Here is a 16,876-nt window from a genome sequence, read left to right on the forward strand (position 1 = left end):
CATACAGCAATAAATTCTCTATTTTTCAGCAGCAAAATAGTTCTCCATTCACCTTATCCAAAATCAGCAGTAGTTAAGTCCCAATACATTCTGTCACCAGAGGTTAGCCCAGGAAAGAATGTAAGAACATTTTACAATTTTGTAGTCTCCCAGATAGCCCCAAAGATAAGTGAGGGAGTTGTGCATGTACCTGTAACAAAAGAAGTACTGGGACAGATTCATAATAGAGGTTGGTGTTGGTTGTCTTTTTGTTGAATATTTACATTGAAGTGTTCAGAAGACACCTGGAAATAGCTGACTTTTAACTTTGTTGACTTTTATTGAACCATGTTTTCACCATGTGCTAATCAACTATAAAACATCAGCTATATATATATATATATATATATATATATATATATCATATGATATATATATATATATATCATATATGATCATATATGATCATATATATATGATCATATATGATCATATATGATCATATATATATATATGATCAGAGGCAGGCTGAAGGAAATTTGGTGTACCATAAAAAGTGTGTTAGAACACTTCATCTCAAAATAGCTCCTACAATGCCCTGAACATCACAGATGGATTGTGTTCCTGAGAAATGACTAATTCCCTCATGTTAGAGTGTGAGATTTACATTAGTGGTTTTAATTCTGGTCCTAAAGACGCAGCGCTGCACTGCTTTTCATTCATCTTCAGCTGTCTAATAAGGGGCTGATTTACACCTGGGATGCCAGGTGAGTGTAATTAGCTGTAATTAACTAGCTATGAGGGTAGAAAACCAGCACTAGCAAGTCTCAAAGAGTTACAGAAGGGACCCAGTGAGAGAACACAGTGACTGAATGTTTGTACATGAGTTGAATAGTCTTACATAGCTAAATTCCTCTCATAGACATCTGTACTGACATTCAAACATCTGTCGCTGCAGCTTGGGCAAACAGAGCTGAAAGAAAGTGAAAGAGAGCACTTTGATGCCGCGTATCTGGAATTACAATGAAAAATCCAAAAGACCTGAGCAGGTCCCAAGGACACTGATAAGAACAGAAAGGACAAAACTTGCTGCCACAGTAGTCTTATATTCCTAAAATTTAATAGTGTTGCTCCTTCTAGAGAGAGACCAGTGCTTTGGTTCAAATTAGCAGAGCTATGGGCTAGTTATTCCTTTTATTTCCTTCCCCAAATGATCAGTTAAATGCACTGCGAATATTTTAAATGTTCATAGATTTTCTGGCTCTAATTTCATTCCTTCTGTGACCTAATAGCTCCCAATACAGTTATCACTTTATAAGAGAATGTCACTGATTGTCAGAATTACACTGCAGTGAGCTGTGTTCACTTTGACTTTGTTAATATTCATTGCTATCTGAAAAGGTTTAAAGCAGCACAGCTGTAGAGTTCATGATGTTTTTGGAGTACAAGAAAAATAAATTATTGAAACAACTTGTTTAAACCAGAGTGAAACAGACTGAAATTTGATCCTTTCAGCTTTAATTTGCATTTTATATCTGTCCTAGGCCTAAATTAGTCGATAGACTTTTTTTTACAGCAGACATTTTGGCATGTCATCTCAGGAAATTCACAGGTAATAACTTTAATGATGGGTTAATTCCAGTTAAGTGTCCCTGTAAGCCACCAGTTAGCCATCATCCACAGTAGACCTTTTTCACGGCAGACATTTTGACATGTCAAAGCAGAAAGAGCTATGTGTAATGAATAGCATTAATCATGGCTGCATTTCATCAAAGTGTGCAAGTCCCAGGGTCTGGTATTATTCATGCTGGCTCCCTGGCCTGGCTTACTGGGACACTTGAATGGAACTGAGCCATTGTTAATGTTTTTAGTTACACCTGTGCTTTTCATTCAATGCTCATGGGATGGGATGTGGGTGAATGCTCCGGAAAATGCCAATTAAGCAGACATTCAATTAAGACTGTTTTGTTGAAACATGTTTTTCTTAAGATTTATTACACTTCTTCTGATATCTTCTTTGAGCTGATACACTGCTTCTCACAATATATTATAATGTTTTGCAGTTGTTTGTTAGCAGCTCCTCCATTGCCTTTTTGTGCTGCGCTGTGGGAGAACATAAACAGTGTGTGTTCCGGCTTTTCCAGAGTAAACATTGTGAATGCTCAAAACCAGCATAGAATTATTGTGTAGCATGGAAATGAGACATTGGTAATGTGAACCAGTGGTACTCTGAGTGCTGAAAGCCAAAGTTTGGAACCAGTGCTGTAATGCTTGCAGGGCTGTGAAAAGTTGATGGCTCAAGGAATAATGTTAGATTTTGGGAAATTCGCTTTTGCAAAAATGTGGGACTATTTCTTGGTCAGTTTTTGTACAGATGAAACAATTGAGATACTGTATAATGTGTTAATCAGTAAGCTATCAAGATGCTTGTAGGTGGATTCTGTTTCCTTTGAACAAAGCCATGCTAGCTGCACACCAGTCTGAATGCCAAGCTATGTTAATTGCCTGCCAGTTACCAAGAGAGGGATTTCTACCTTGTTTCCCAAAATATTCCAATATTCCTATAATCAACTCATAGTCGTTGTAGAATTAACAATTCACATTCAAATGATCATTTTCCCATTTCTTCCTCTGGGATTGCAGTTTGTCGTCCAAATTTGAAACATGCAAATGTAATCAGAGCCCTCTCCGTTGACTGCACTTCAAAGCTGTACAATGGAGCACTTAAACCACCCATTTTTTTTAACCAATATGTCAATTTTTATTGCATAGTTGTTTGAGTCTTTGGAGTCAAAGAATTTTTAGCATGGATTTCAAGTGAGTGAGCCCAACATTTTTGATTGAGAACAGTTGGGATTTTTTCAGTTATAACAGAGCAAAGCAATTTGTTTAGTGACAAAAGATCAAGAGAAATGAGTAAGCTCTATCAAATACTGAAGACTAGTCCAGTTGAAGTCAAAATACACAGTAATTTGGAGCTTTTACAAAGAGATATACTCCTGTGTTTCAAATTGGTTTTCTGATATTTCTCCTTTTTGAGATGCCGCACTGTGAAGAGAAGCAGGCAAGATGGAAGAGAAAGCGATGAGGAATTACATGTAACAAAGGTCACAGGTCTTATTTGAACCCATACTCTGAACTTTTGTCCACTGAGCAATCTCCCTCTTCTCTCTCTGAATATAAATTGCACTGGGATTCGGCTGGTGGAAATTATGCTCGGTAAGGGAAATACAGTATGTTTGTGTTTTAGCCCAAAAATTCACCATGTTTCTCTCTTTCTTCCATCGACCTCAACAAATCGAGGTTCATTAGTAACTTGGCTGATACTTAGGGTGGATGCACTTTACAGTAAGCCGAGGACTCAGATGCTTATGTGACTTGGGCCCTAAACTTATTAAAATATCTTTGACTGCTGACAAAGAGTGAGCATCATTCAGCAGGATGTGTTTCTGAGAAAATAAATGACCATGTAATGGCACTGCCAAAACTAATCATGTCAAACTGCTTTAGATGACTCTACAATGTCTGGCTCTTGAATCGAGTCTCCCAACTGCAAATGTTTAAAATGCAGGTTGATTCTGCATGTCCCTCAGGTCAATGGGAGCAGCTGCTCATGAATAAAGAAGATGTTAAATATCCTTGAAGTTATTAATTACAAGCCTGATATTTTTACAAGTTGCGTCTGTATCTTGGCTTTGCCAGTTGTGCTGGTCTTCGCTGGCTCTCTTCCTCCCTCACTTTCTCTCTCCCAAGGTGGCCTTGGGGCCCAGTTTCATCCTGCTGACAGACCTATGAGGTAAAATGTCCAAATGCAAAACAGTGACAAGAGTTTTTCTTTGGTGCATACAATTAATATTATTATTCATATTTTGTTATATTTGTTTATTTATATATTATCCATTGATGGTCAGCAAGGAGCATTTGTTTTGAGCCTGGAGCCAAAATGTTAAGATGAGAATGCAAATGCAGTGTCGCACATTCGAAAAAGTCACATAAATGAATCAAAAGACTGTTAATTTTCTATTGACCTTTATCTAAGTCATTCAGGAAAGTTTCCACCCCTTCCTCTGCAACTCTCTTACAAACTATTGTACACTCATATGCATTTTTTACATTTTGGGCTAAACGTAATGCTGGCCACAAATATTTATATTGACCTAAATTGGCAAATGGTCAATGGTGGTGTTCAGTTCCATTGCAGGGAAAGTGTGATATTTACACATGTAGTGCAGCATAAATTGGGGGTGCAGAGGTCGATTTAACTATGTGGTTTTCTTCTAAACTTTAGAATACATCGATCACACTTTAGCTATGGCTGTATTAATAGCATAAACATTTTTTTCTGATCCACTGAAGACAAAAATAAACAAAATATTTTCATGTAAACGTCATTTGTAGGACGTGCATGGGTGAACCGAAATATCTGGGCTAGCAAAAGTTTTCAGAATAGCCAGTCTAAGTAGAACAGATATCACACTTTTGATTTTTTGTTTGAGAATATCCCAATCGTGGCCGTATAGCGTTGGTGACATCACCTATGGTTGAGTCAGGTTAATCGTTCACTACTGTCTTCTTTACCTGTTCAGAAAGAAAATGACTTTCATATTTAGGAATATGAGCTGGAGCTGATTTTGTTTTAAAAAACTGCCACAAAAGGCATATTAGAAAAAAAAAAGTGAACCATACCGATCTTGTCAGAAAAGTTGACTTCATACTACAAGGGTAAGGATGGTTGGTGGAAGTTACTTCACATCACACTGGCTTTTAAAATTCAGGCACAGTGGTTGCTGCCTAATTGCCTTTTTAAATAGAGTGAAGTTTTAAGTGAGAAAAGCTTTGTCTGAAAGTGCTTTTTAAACAAACAGTGGGCATGAATAAAGAACAAAATCAGACAACCCATTAAAATACATCACATTCCTACCGTCATCTCCCACTGAAATGCAGTACATTACCCAGAACATTGCTCTAATAGTAGCAGCTACACAGGTGGGCACCGTGAGTTCACTCTGCTGAGTGTTGTGTGTGTGTGAGAGTGAGTGAAAAGCAACAGAGATGGACAGCATAATGGTTGATGGCGGGGTCTTAAAATGATAGAGGCGAGCTGCTGACCGGCCCTGAGGGGCCCCGTCCCAGGGTCATGTGTCATTACCACAGCCTGATTTGGTGGCAGACTCCGGCACAGCCAAGCAGCGGGGACAGCAATGCTGTTTTCATGGCTGAGTGGAAAGCGCTTGCGGCCAGCGCCTGTCCTCACTTTGCCTCTTTTCAAGGGAATAAGCTCCATCCAGGCAGCATCAGGCAAGCAGAAGATTCCTCCTACTCGCTCAGCTGCACAGCCTGATGCATGTCAAGAAGACACTCTCCATATTTTCACAAAGTTTATGTTTTTGTTAGAGCATGTCAAAAAAGCAAAATTGGCAGTGTTCATTTAATTCTGAGGATAAAAATCATCAGGCTGCTTCTATTCAAGTTCATTTAACACATTTAAGCAAGTTTTGCACAGCCTCCCCAAAGCTTAATCAGATGAATGAAAGGACAAAAGGCTTACCAGTCAGTTCTTGTCAAGTTATAATTGATATAACGACGTTTCCAAATAACTCTGCAGCGCAATACAAACTCTAGAAACAACAGTTGGAGATGGCGTCTACATTTGCTGTCGATCTTTCTCAGTCATAGCGACGATCCCATTTAAATTTAGATCATGAGTCACGCTGATAGGCGTGAGAGATCTGGAGTGAAAGCTAAATTACTGCCACAGAACCTGAACACAGAAGTGCTGATGGTGCTGAAAGTAGAACACAAAAGTAGAGAGCTGTCAAGCTATAAAATTACACAGCAAGCTCGGTGAAAAGATGATTATGGGCAATTATGCAGCAGCAAATGCCCCCGAAGGGGAGACCTTCTGTATTTCAGAGGTTAGAATGGACAGACAAATAGCAATACAGTTGACAATCTGATGTGTGTGGTCCTGGCAACTGTGATATGGCACATATAAATACAATAACCTGTAAGTGGTTCTGTAGGAAGAAAACTATATATTTTATAGCATCAAGAGCTAATTCACTCGTGCACAATTGGATCATTTCTTCTATCTCAATTTTATGTGATTTTCCTCTAAAACACTTGAGAGGAAATTTTTGCACTTTATACAGTATATCTCACAGCCACATATACTTTGCATATCAAGATATGGTATTCATAAAAAGTTGGTTTCTAAAATAACTTTAACTTTAAACATTTCACTTCAACTGTTACTTCAGAGACGCCACGCAAACGAGATGTTTATCACATAAAAAAGCATGAACATCCACTATTTTCCACTCCCAACTGCACCTTTCATGTTCTCAAATGGATTGTGTGTTTCAGCCCTCCCTACACGCCAGTCTTCCTTCCCAGACAGGAAGTCATTACAGGGGCTCTCACCCCATCACAGATGGCCATTTAACACATCGCTGGCAACTGCAAATGAACCAGGAGTAGCAGCCGCTTGACTAGACCCGGCCGACTTTGCACAAATGTTTATCTCTCACTCACCTGCTGTGCTGGGATGGGAGGTGCACTTCAGCCTTGGCTCAATTTTTAGTTTATTTATTTATTTATTTGTTTGTCACAGGCAGCACACACTTTAAATTCAGTTTGGAGATTTTGCGAGGTTGTGCCGCAGAATGGGACGTTGCTCACTTTGTTTTATTTTCCTATATCTTGCTGAATAAACACCATCTTGCATGGTTCAAGGAAATCAGTGGAGCTGGCATGAGAACTTCTCCTTTGTTTGTTTTCTGCTTTGTATTTTCTTATTTCTCTTTGAGGAGCAGGTGAAAGAGCTGATGCACGGCAGGCATTCTTCTCAAATCTCCTTTTGCTGCCCCATCGAAATTTGTAATAGCCATATTTGGTCTGTCAAGCTGCCTTAGCCTTTTGGTGCGTTTGGAGTTCCATTGGTGATAAAACAGATAAAGCCGAGTTGACAACTTAAAAATGAGAAAGCAATTGTGGCTGACACCCTGGAGACAGCCATCCTCTCTCTCTTCCTCTCTGCCTTATCCTCCCTCTCTCTGTTTACTCTTGTTCTGTGGAAATGCCTTGCTTGTTATTTACTATCTCTATTGAGTAAAATATTAACGAAGATACATCTTGAGGATGTTTGCAAGTGTTGAGTGATACGACTGTAGCCAGGCTATTAAGAGAGATAGCCTAAGCACTGAGGGATGTAAACACAGGGCCTATTCATTAGTCCCTTCCTGTCATTGTACCGCTTTGCATTTGATACAGTATATTCACTTTCCCTGTCAGGTACAGGATGGTGTTGACATATATACTGTATATATGACTACATGACTACATTCATGTATGAAAACATAAAGGTGGTAAAGAAAAAGCTGTGAAAAAATGTAAGTAGGGCAAGGACTAATAATTGTGTTGGGCATGTGTTAAACTTTGTGTGTGTGACGGAACGGTAGAAAGTAAAGAACAAGTGTCTCTGTTGTTAAAAATTCACATGAGAGAGGGAAAGAGGGGTTTGAGAGAGCAGTGCTGGCAAGCTGGGTGTCTAAATCACGGCTTGGAATGGACCCTTAGCGTGGCGATTGGCTGTCACAGCCACAGATGGAGGACGGCGCCCACAGGAAAAGGATAAACTGTCTGATAAGTGCACGGTGAGGTACAGGGCTTCTGCTGGCAGACAGGCTCTTGAGGGGGGGTGGGGTGGAGGGGAATAGGAATAGAAAAAGAAAACAAGTCAAGAGGGAACAGGCAACAGATGAATCTCCATCTGCGTTCAGAGGCAGGCAGGGGCAGCAGCGAGGAAACAAGCCAAGCGACCACTGAGGTGCAGCTTTGGACTCATACCTCTCGTGGGTTTACCTCTATGAAGGAACACTTAAGTGCATTTTGATATCCCCCCTTTCCTCAGAGGATGGGGCAGCACACACTTATGTAATAATGAGCCTAGATGAGTGGCATCAATCAGTTGCTTCAGAAATGAACTCCAATACAGCAGCTGTAGTAGTAGCAACAGCACAGTGTTTATTCAATCAACAAAAAATGAAAAGGAGCAAACGATAATGGCAATAACTGACTTAAATGCAAAAATCTGAGAGACTGATTATTGATTGGCTAATCTTTGGCCAATTAAGACATGAACCTGCAAGGACTTTTAGCAAATTCATAAAAGTGGACACCCGAGAGACTACCTGAGAATTTTAGGTAGATATATGTGTGTCCCCTAGAGCCATCATTTTTAAACTACCCTTGCGATGTATATGATCTGGAAACATACTCCAAGTGAGCACACCTTCACCAATCTTCACACTTTTTTGAAACCATGGATTCTGCTGTTTAGAGCTTCAGGGTGATTTCATCATAGAGCATTCATCGCTGTAGCAGTGCAGGCTACAGTATGTGATGTGTTTGTATGGATGCATATGTGCAGCAGAGATTCACAGTTATCAGTCTCATCTGATGCAGTATTAGAGGCTGCATCTGTGGTCCCAAGCTCCCTCAGTTCTCTGCTTTACTGCGTGCACATGCTACATTAGGGAGTGCACAAGCGAGTTTCACTTGTCTAAAGAGATTTCTGCTTTGAGAATCACTGATCATCTATTTAATCTTATGAAACACTGCTGCTAGGTGCAAGCTTTAAAAAATGTCCTTCACTCAATAGGCAGCGTATGAAACACCTTAAGTTCAAAGATAGGTGGAACGGTAAGATGTGTCTTTGAAGAAAAGTAATGATATCCCTCCAGCAACACAAAGGGATCAATGAAATCCAAATACAAATACCTTCCAGATTGACAGAGTCCTATCTGTTATTCCCACAGCCTGTTTTGGGTTAAGTAGCTTTCTGCCTAAGACCAAGCTGTATGGAGTTGGCTCTTGAAAGATGTTGCTTATCTAGTCATGTGGGTAACTATGAATGATAGAACCACTTATTATAGCAGCATCAGATAAAGTGACATTAAAACATTATTGCCTCCCCAAAGATGAGCAAAAAGAGAAGAAATGATAATAATAATAATAAAGAAATGGCAGAAGCTGTTGTCTACACTAAAATTATAATTCAGTATTTATGTTTCTTTTCACAACTTTTTTTGCTTGGTATTTATCAGACATTTATTGCAGTCACTTCATGTAGAGCTGGAAAATCGTAATAAGAAAAGACATTTATGTATACTATGTAAATTACAACAATTATTTTATGGCGCATAAAACACATAACGCATCACAACCTTGAACAAAGACATAACTGAAGATACTGTACAGAACACGTCTTCTTTTTAGTTTTACTGCACTTTATTTGCTTTCTTTTCCTTTCTTTTTTTATACTTCTACACTCAATAAGAAACTGATTCTAAGATCTGTATAGCTGAGCATGATCGACTTGTGCGTTTTTCCATTTATATTTGATCAAATCACGTCTTTATAGTAGCTAAAATAATTTAAAAAACATACTCCGTTGAGACATATTTACCTCAGTTAATTTTGTTCATAGCCTGACAGGCTGCTTGCTATCACATCTTAACCACCTCCACCTTTGTCCAGGAAACTTTGTGTGTTGCGAACATTTCCTGTGGGTGTGTAATCGTTGTTGATCCTCTCTTGCATTTTTTTGTCTATTTGAATCGTCACTGAATTAACTATAACTTTAGAAAGTAAAAAATAGCAAGTAACTAGTTTGAAAAGTGACTTTCTCCACAGTGGTCACCTAGAAGTTCTGCAAATACATACATTGCAATATGGCAGGAAAAGTGTCATCAAACAGACAAGTTTGGGATGCGTGGGACATTTCCTACTACTAGAGCATCACGGGCAGGAGCAAATATTCTCAGCCAACATCTGAGACCTTATTCTATTAGGATGAAGGCCATCCTATTTTGGTCAGGATGGTGTAGCCCAGAAAGAAAGCTCCAAGTTATTTACAAAGGATCCCAATATCAACACAGCAGTGAGTTAGAGTCGGAGTTGTGGAGTTAACAGACTCTCCACCACCTCTCTGCTCCTCTGTGGCAGGTAGGAAGAGGCCAGAGATGAGTTTTCTGAAGATGGTGTCCAAAAAGGGAAAATACAGAGTTCAGCTCAAGTGCCTGGAGTCATTTATATTCATGTGAACAATGGAGGCATCCGGTTTGGGATAAGACTGTGAGCGTTGGTGTTACAGAGAGGATTTAAGCACCTGTGAAAGAGAAGGTCTTGGCTCATGCTATTGCGTGCATGTCATATTGTATAGACAATAATCACAACCAGCCTGGTAGGAAAAGGCATTTAGATGGGTCATCTATTCTGACAGTTACAATATGTCCCACCTGGCAAACAGATCTATGGCATTGTCATGAAACAGGTATCCAATAATAATACTGATCCTGTCTCTGCCTGTAATATAATTTTTTTTTTAATAGTTCATTTAGGCTAAAGGTGTCCTGCAGAGTTTTCTTTTGAACATTACACATTGTTACTCACCAAAAATACATTGATAGTATCCTTGAGGTCTCACAAACATAATGAATGTATTCACTTCCTGATTTTTCTTCTTAAAGAGTAACTTAATACCACACCCAACAGTGATGTCTGTCACCTGTACATCGCTGCAGGAAGGTGAGAGGTCAGCAAAAACACAATTTACAGGGGATGTAAAGTTGTTCTTTAAAGTATGGAACCTAAATTGTTTGAATTCATGTTTACTTTCTTGCAGTTTTCTTCCCTGCCATACAAATTGAGGAATTTGTATGGTGTCACATGTGCACGCAGGTAACAAATACAGGTGACAAATAAAACGGGGACCTATACTTTAAGCATAATAACTGTCAGAAACTCCACAGGGTACCTTTAGATTTCCAATTTTCTGGTGTGAGTACAAGGTTGGCAGAAGGGGTAACCATCTTGGAATAATGCTCCCAAGTTGGAATGTGAGGTTTTCCGTTGTTCCCATTCTGCTGATAGAGCATGAATGCAGCATACATCACAGCTGCTGCCAGTCAGGGTGGTAATGGTGTAGTCACTAGAGAGTAAAGCTGAGGAGGAGAGGAAAGTTAAAGAAGCAGCTTTGACTCCTGCAAACTTAGTGCAACATGGTTAGTCAGACAAGTGACCTTAAAGTACATTTGCTAAATCTGGACTTCAGTAAGGGTCCAATAAAATAAATTATTCACAGCTCGAAAAACCCTGTAAAATCCAGACAAAGAAAAAAAAAAAAACATTCTGAATCTAAAACAAAATCCAAAACTGAAATATAAGAAAAATAAGGAACCTTTTATACACTAGATGATAATCAGGAAAATTAATGTTAAAAAACTGTGTTTACGACAAACTGTTGTTTTCAAATACAGATGAAAATATATGTATATATGTGTGTGGTTCTTAAACAAGCCAAAAGAATTTAGGTGTTTTAGGTTTAAGTGGTCAAAAGCATGTGTCACTAAAGCTGAATTAGCTCTTAACACCCACAGGCTTAAACTATATATTAAGCATGAATTCACACTGTTTAGTCTCTATTATTCTTTTTCAATAGCAGCTAAATGAAGCTTAGTGCAGGTTCAATCAGGATGATTGCCTCATTCACAAATCTGTGCCCTCTACTCTTTCATTCAGTTCTTCTTCTTAATCAGTTCAAGCTACTTTGTGCTAGAATTTCTTCTCATGAGCCACAGTTTGCTACAGCTTAGAGTTTTAGACTGAAGTTGTAGATGTCGTCTATATGGTAAAATATTAAAAACTAAATTGTTCAAGCCTGTTTTCAGAAAAAATGTAAAGAGAGAAATTAAATAAATTTCCAAAGAATCACCCAATAGAAGAGCGTAAAAGGTGTTGCGTGCACTGCAACAGCAAGCGGGAGCTAAACTAAAACGTATCACAGTTTAAACTGGTCTGGATCTTAGGTCAATATCGGATGAATTTGGAAAGTATATATTTTCTTTTTGTTAATTTTTGTGGAAACAAGGCAATTTGTCTCTCTATAGCAACGGCAGCTGAGTTTCAAGGGTATTGTAGTATTAACCTGCCATGCCTCAGAAATGCTCAGAAACAAATCAGAAAAATAAAAAAAAACATAGTATGCTGTGAATTTAAAGAAACACCTGTATTTCCATGTTGAGAAAAAATGAGGATATCATTAAAAGAAAACTTGAAAAAGAAATCTACAAAGGGAGAAATACCTCCATGCGAACACCTTGTCATGATCATATATCACAAGTTACCATCTGCAACATACTTGTCTCTAAGATAGGCATTGACTGACAAATGATCCATTCAGTAGAGTAGTTGTGAAGACTACATATTTTCTGAACTTTTTCTCAAAGGATGAGCTGATACACTAATGATACATCCATGCACTGGTGCTTGAGAATAAGTTCAAATCCATACCAGAATTTGATAAGCGTAAGTAATAAAAAAAAAAAAATGCTTGCAGTTTCTTGGGATGGCAAACTTTAATTTTCACAGAATACCAGCCGGGCATCCATTCCCTGCTTTATTGTCAGGGGATAAAGGTTCTTCTTCGCCTGTTTTATGCCAGCTGTACATATTGATAGCAGACAGTTAGACATTGCTCACAGTGCCACAGTTTGGACACTTATTCCAGCATCCCTTTGCTATATTGTATGTCAGAAGATAGGATGTGCAATATTCTCAGGCCAAGAAATGAATCCACAGAGATTTCTTTGTGGCTTGTTCAGATAATTCTTATGGTCAAAGAAAAGAGAACCCTCTACTTCTCGCTTGAGGAATCAGGGGATTCTCAGAGAAGGCAGTTTTCATTTCAGTTGCCGTCTCATACTTGTGGTGTCTGTTTACCATGCTGCGATCCAGTTTAGAGATATGGAGTGAATAAAAAAGTAATCGGCAGAAAAATATTCAAGGATAAACTTTCTTTTTTTGATTAATTGAATTGATACATTCAGCAATGTAAAGACAAAGGGAAGGACTTGATTTAGTAAGTAATCCCTCTGCAATTTACTGTCCAGGGAAGAGTAAACATCTCTTTTCCATTATACTGTAGTTCCCTCAGGCTGTCAGCGTCCAAACCACTAAGAACTTAAACTGAAAAGCTAACTTTTGATGTGGTATGAAAGTGAATAAAACTGAAATCATTTCCTTATCAGAGATGTTTTCATGTTGGGATTGTCTATGTGTGTGTGTTTATGCTTATGGGCATGCATACAGGCGTGTTTGTGTGTGACAAGGCACTGAGTTGCTCCCATTCCTCGAAGCCCCCCAGGCACTGGGGAGCATCTGCAGCCCTCTTTTCCATATGCCCTGTGCCTTTCAGTCTCACTCAATCATTAATTCAGGGTGATTATGAATTAACAAGCCACCATTGCTCTTTTCCCTGTCAGATCATCTTGATTTTTTTTAATCCATTTTTTTTAATGATTTTGTCATTCGAAGAAACCTTCTAATTATGAAGGCAAAGCTGTCTCAGGTGGACTGTTTGGCATGATCATGTGTCAGATACAGTTTCTCTAGCAATACAGTTTTCTCAATTAGAAAAATGTGTTATTTTGATTATCCACAGTCATGGAGGTGTAACTGTCTGTTTCATGTAACGATGACAAAAATGTCACCTCATGTTTGAGCTCCTTAAAAAGAAAATGTAGCCAGAAACAGGTTTTCCTGATGCAGAAATGCTGCAGAATATACATTTCAGAGAAAATGCTCATTTTCCCAAAGTTTGAGGCCTTGATGGAAATTCTCCCCAGGTGGCAAAGAGAACAGCTCCCCCTTCAGTGGGTGGTGGTTCACTGTGTTGCTCAGAGACAGACAGCAATGGGACAGATGCTTTCCAACACGGGGGCCTGAGCACAGCATCCTCCAGTTGAAGGGCGGTCTCCTTAATCAAAATGACACCCTGCTGCTCTGTTGTTTTGGCAGAACAATGTAGAAACAAACAGACAGAGCAAACTTGATTAGATATGTTCTCTTGGGAGGGAGATTTACAAGCTTCAAGCTGCTTTCTTGGGGTGTTTGACTCTAATACTAGATCACAGGAAAGTAGCATTACATGACAAAATAGTGCACTATAGCTACAGGGTTTTTAAGTTGTAACTTTTTGAATATTTCACAGAACACGATGAATCAACAGCCTCACACCATTATTAAAATCATACATTATTGAAAGTTTTTACTTAGTGAAAGATGAATGCTTTCAAACTTCCTAGGGAATCTGGGGCATCATCAAGCAGAAGAAGTAAAAATTAGCAGGATGGACACCAAAAAGGATTCAGACTCAGCTTGGTCAAGTTCACATCACAGAACACACCCAAGACCAAACCTAATCAATAAATGTAGGAGGAACAGACTTTGATATTTAAAATAGTCGAAGATAGCTTCAATGTCAAGATAAATTCTGAATGTCTTAATGTATGTGTGTCTTGGACTTTACAGTCTACACACAGGAGTATAGACATTTGACAGTATGACAGTGATTTAATAATATCATAAACTCACATTTGAGAGGGACTGAAAAGGGATAAATCTCAGAGGGTGGCTGCACATTAATTTGTTGTTTAACCCTTCATGTTCTAATATTAAGTGTAATTGAAAATTTTTTTTCATGAATATTAAGTATGTTTGCCCCTCTCTTTGCTTCTAGTACATTATAGTACAAGGATATTAATGATTAAATCAAGCCTTTACTTAAAATGTATCATCTGTATTTACTGGTTTGGACGTTTACTGGTTTGTTACTGTTTTGTCACAAGATCCAAATAGGACACATCGTCCTCACCTGGGTGTTGCCTTTCATGTGTAATTGACAGCAGATTATCAACCTGTGCGCGGCTACAGGCACTGAGGGATTCTGCTTTCCCAGACAATATGGTTGTCTAGGTTGGTGCACTAAGCTTTGACTCCAACAAGAGAGGACTGTTACACTTACTCAACAACTAAATCAGAAACACAAATGCACTCCATCCAACAGTTCAGCTTTGCTACTTCATCTGTCCATCTCTTCTCTCTCCCAGCAGAACAATCCTGTAGACCTTGGGACTTCATAAAAAAAAACTTTATTTCCATTTAAACATTTGGATTAAACATAAATGCTGAATGTACATCCATTCGTTTTTCATTAATGTAATGAAATATTGGAATTGGTTGCCATGTTCTGCTTTTCTGCTAAGGCCTACTGCTGCTTAATGGTTAATGGTTAATGAATCAGTCAGGAATCCCATTGTTGTTGTTTCTTGTTTTGTTTAGTGTAACACTCATCTAGGCTGCATGTGTTGGATGGAGGCAGGTTGTGGAGGAAGGTACAACTTAATGAGTGTATCGCATGGCTGTGATGGCCCCATTAGGAAAGAGAACTCGAATAGACTAATTTTTGCAGTGAATTTTATGCTGTATAAATTAATTTGCAATAATATTAAAATTATATTAAATGCTTACAAAGTAGAAACTAATTTATTTGTTGACTTAAAATATTTTTGACAGTGAAACATTAAGCTTGCTGACTGTGAATTAAGGTTTGTGGCTCGTGCGGCGCCTCACGTGCTCCCTCTATTAACCCGCAGCTGATGATTGACAACGCAAGAGGCCAATTAGTACTGACAGAGGAAGGCGGACTTCGATGGAGTTTTGAAATATTACAGAAGAAATATGATTTTTCATCGTAAAACTAACGAGAAGTGTATTCCAAGACACCGGGAAGACGGATATTTGTGTACCGCGCGGATTTCAGCATAAGTGTAAACAAAAACTGGAGTAGAGAAGAGAATGGCGGAGCAGCTATATGGTTTGAATTTCATGAAGCTCAGGTTCAGGCAAGTGTTTTCATAATACATGTTTAATTTTATCTGTTGAGTTGTCATTTGTGCTGGTACACCCGTCCATTTGTCCCTCGGTGCACACCAAGTTAATTACAGAGCAAACTTTACAGACAAACTTTCTGTAAGGGGTTCTTGTAAGGTTGAACTTGGTGAAGCTGCTTTGTCGTATTTACGGCTGTGGAATCCCTGTCAGCTTTACACAGTGTGGCATTGGCAATTAGCAACCCACTACATGGCTTGTTGTTCCCGCTGTGCTGCTCCTGGTTTTATTCACTACAGTCGCACTGACATTTGAACTTTAGTGATAAAAAGTCAGAAAAAACATAAACCAATAAACCAGATTTTAATTGTTATTGTTTCCTTTAATTCCAAATGCTTTGCACAGTATTCGACATCATGTTTTACCTACTTATTAATCTTATAGTAAGCAAAGTAGCAGGGTGAGTGGGACGGATTGACCCTGCACACCCACACAGGTGTGAGAAATTCTCGTTGATTAGCTCAGGTTTAAACTAGGTGTTGCCATGGTGCAAATTATTTGAGGCTACTAAAGTCCATTAATAGTGGTTAAGATAGTAAAGATTTGTGGGTTCTAATCAACGAATCAAGTGAAAACACCTGTTTAGGTTTATCACGGGTTTGTCCAGGTTTTAATAGGAGGATGAATATGTTGTGTGTTTATACGTTGAACATATGCCTCTGACTTGAATGTGTGAAAATACAGTACCACCTGTCCCACCTGTCCACTGTGTGCCCTCATTGAGCTTTTCTGCTTCTGCACATCACGTGACTGCTCTTCTTACCTGTCCCCTGCCTGTACAGCTGTTAGATAGAGGTTTCTGCATTTTCTGCTGAACCTCTGTCAGATTGTCTGACTTTCTGTAGCGGCTGAATCATCTTATTTACCTTGAAGGCCTGTTTATATACTTATTGCTGATGCAGTGCTTGCCTGCCAATTTCTCTGACAACTGTTTGCCTGATCCTGCCTTCATGTTGCCAAGTATAAGCTTGCCTAATGATCGGGTAAACTGTCTTTTAACTTTTTATACTCTGTCTCTCAAGCTGACTGATAGCTGCAATGTTTGTCCTTCATCATATTGAATATTGCTGTCTGTGGAACTTTCCTTATTCTTTCACAGTTTAAG

The sequence above is a fragment of the Seriola lalandi genome, unplaced genomic scaffold (genome assembly GCF_002814215.2).
Source record: "Seriola lalandi dorsalis isolate HSWRI2012SDOR001 ecotype SW California unplaced genomic scaffold, Sedor1 jcf7180002054966, whole genome shotgun sequence".
Taxonomy (NCBI): domain Eukaryota; kingdom Metazoa; phylum Chordata; class Actinopteri; order Carangiformes; family Carangidae; genus Seriola; species Seriola lalandi.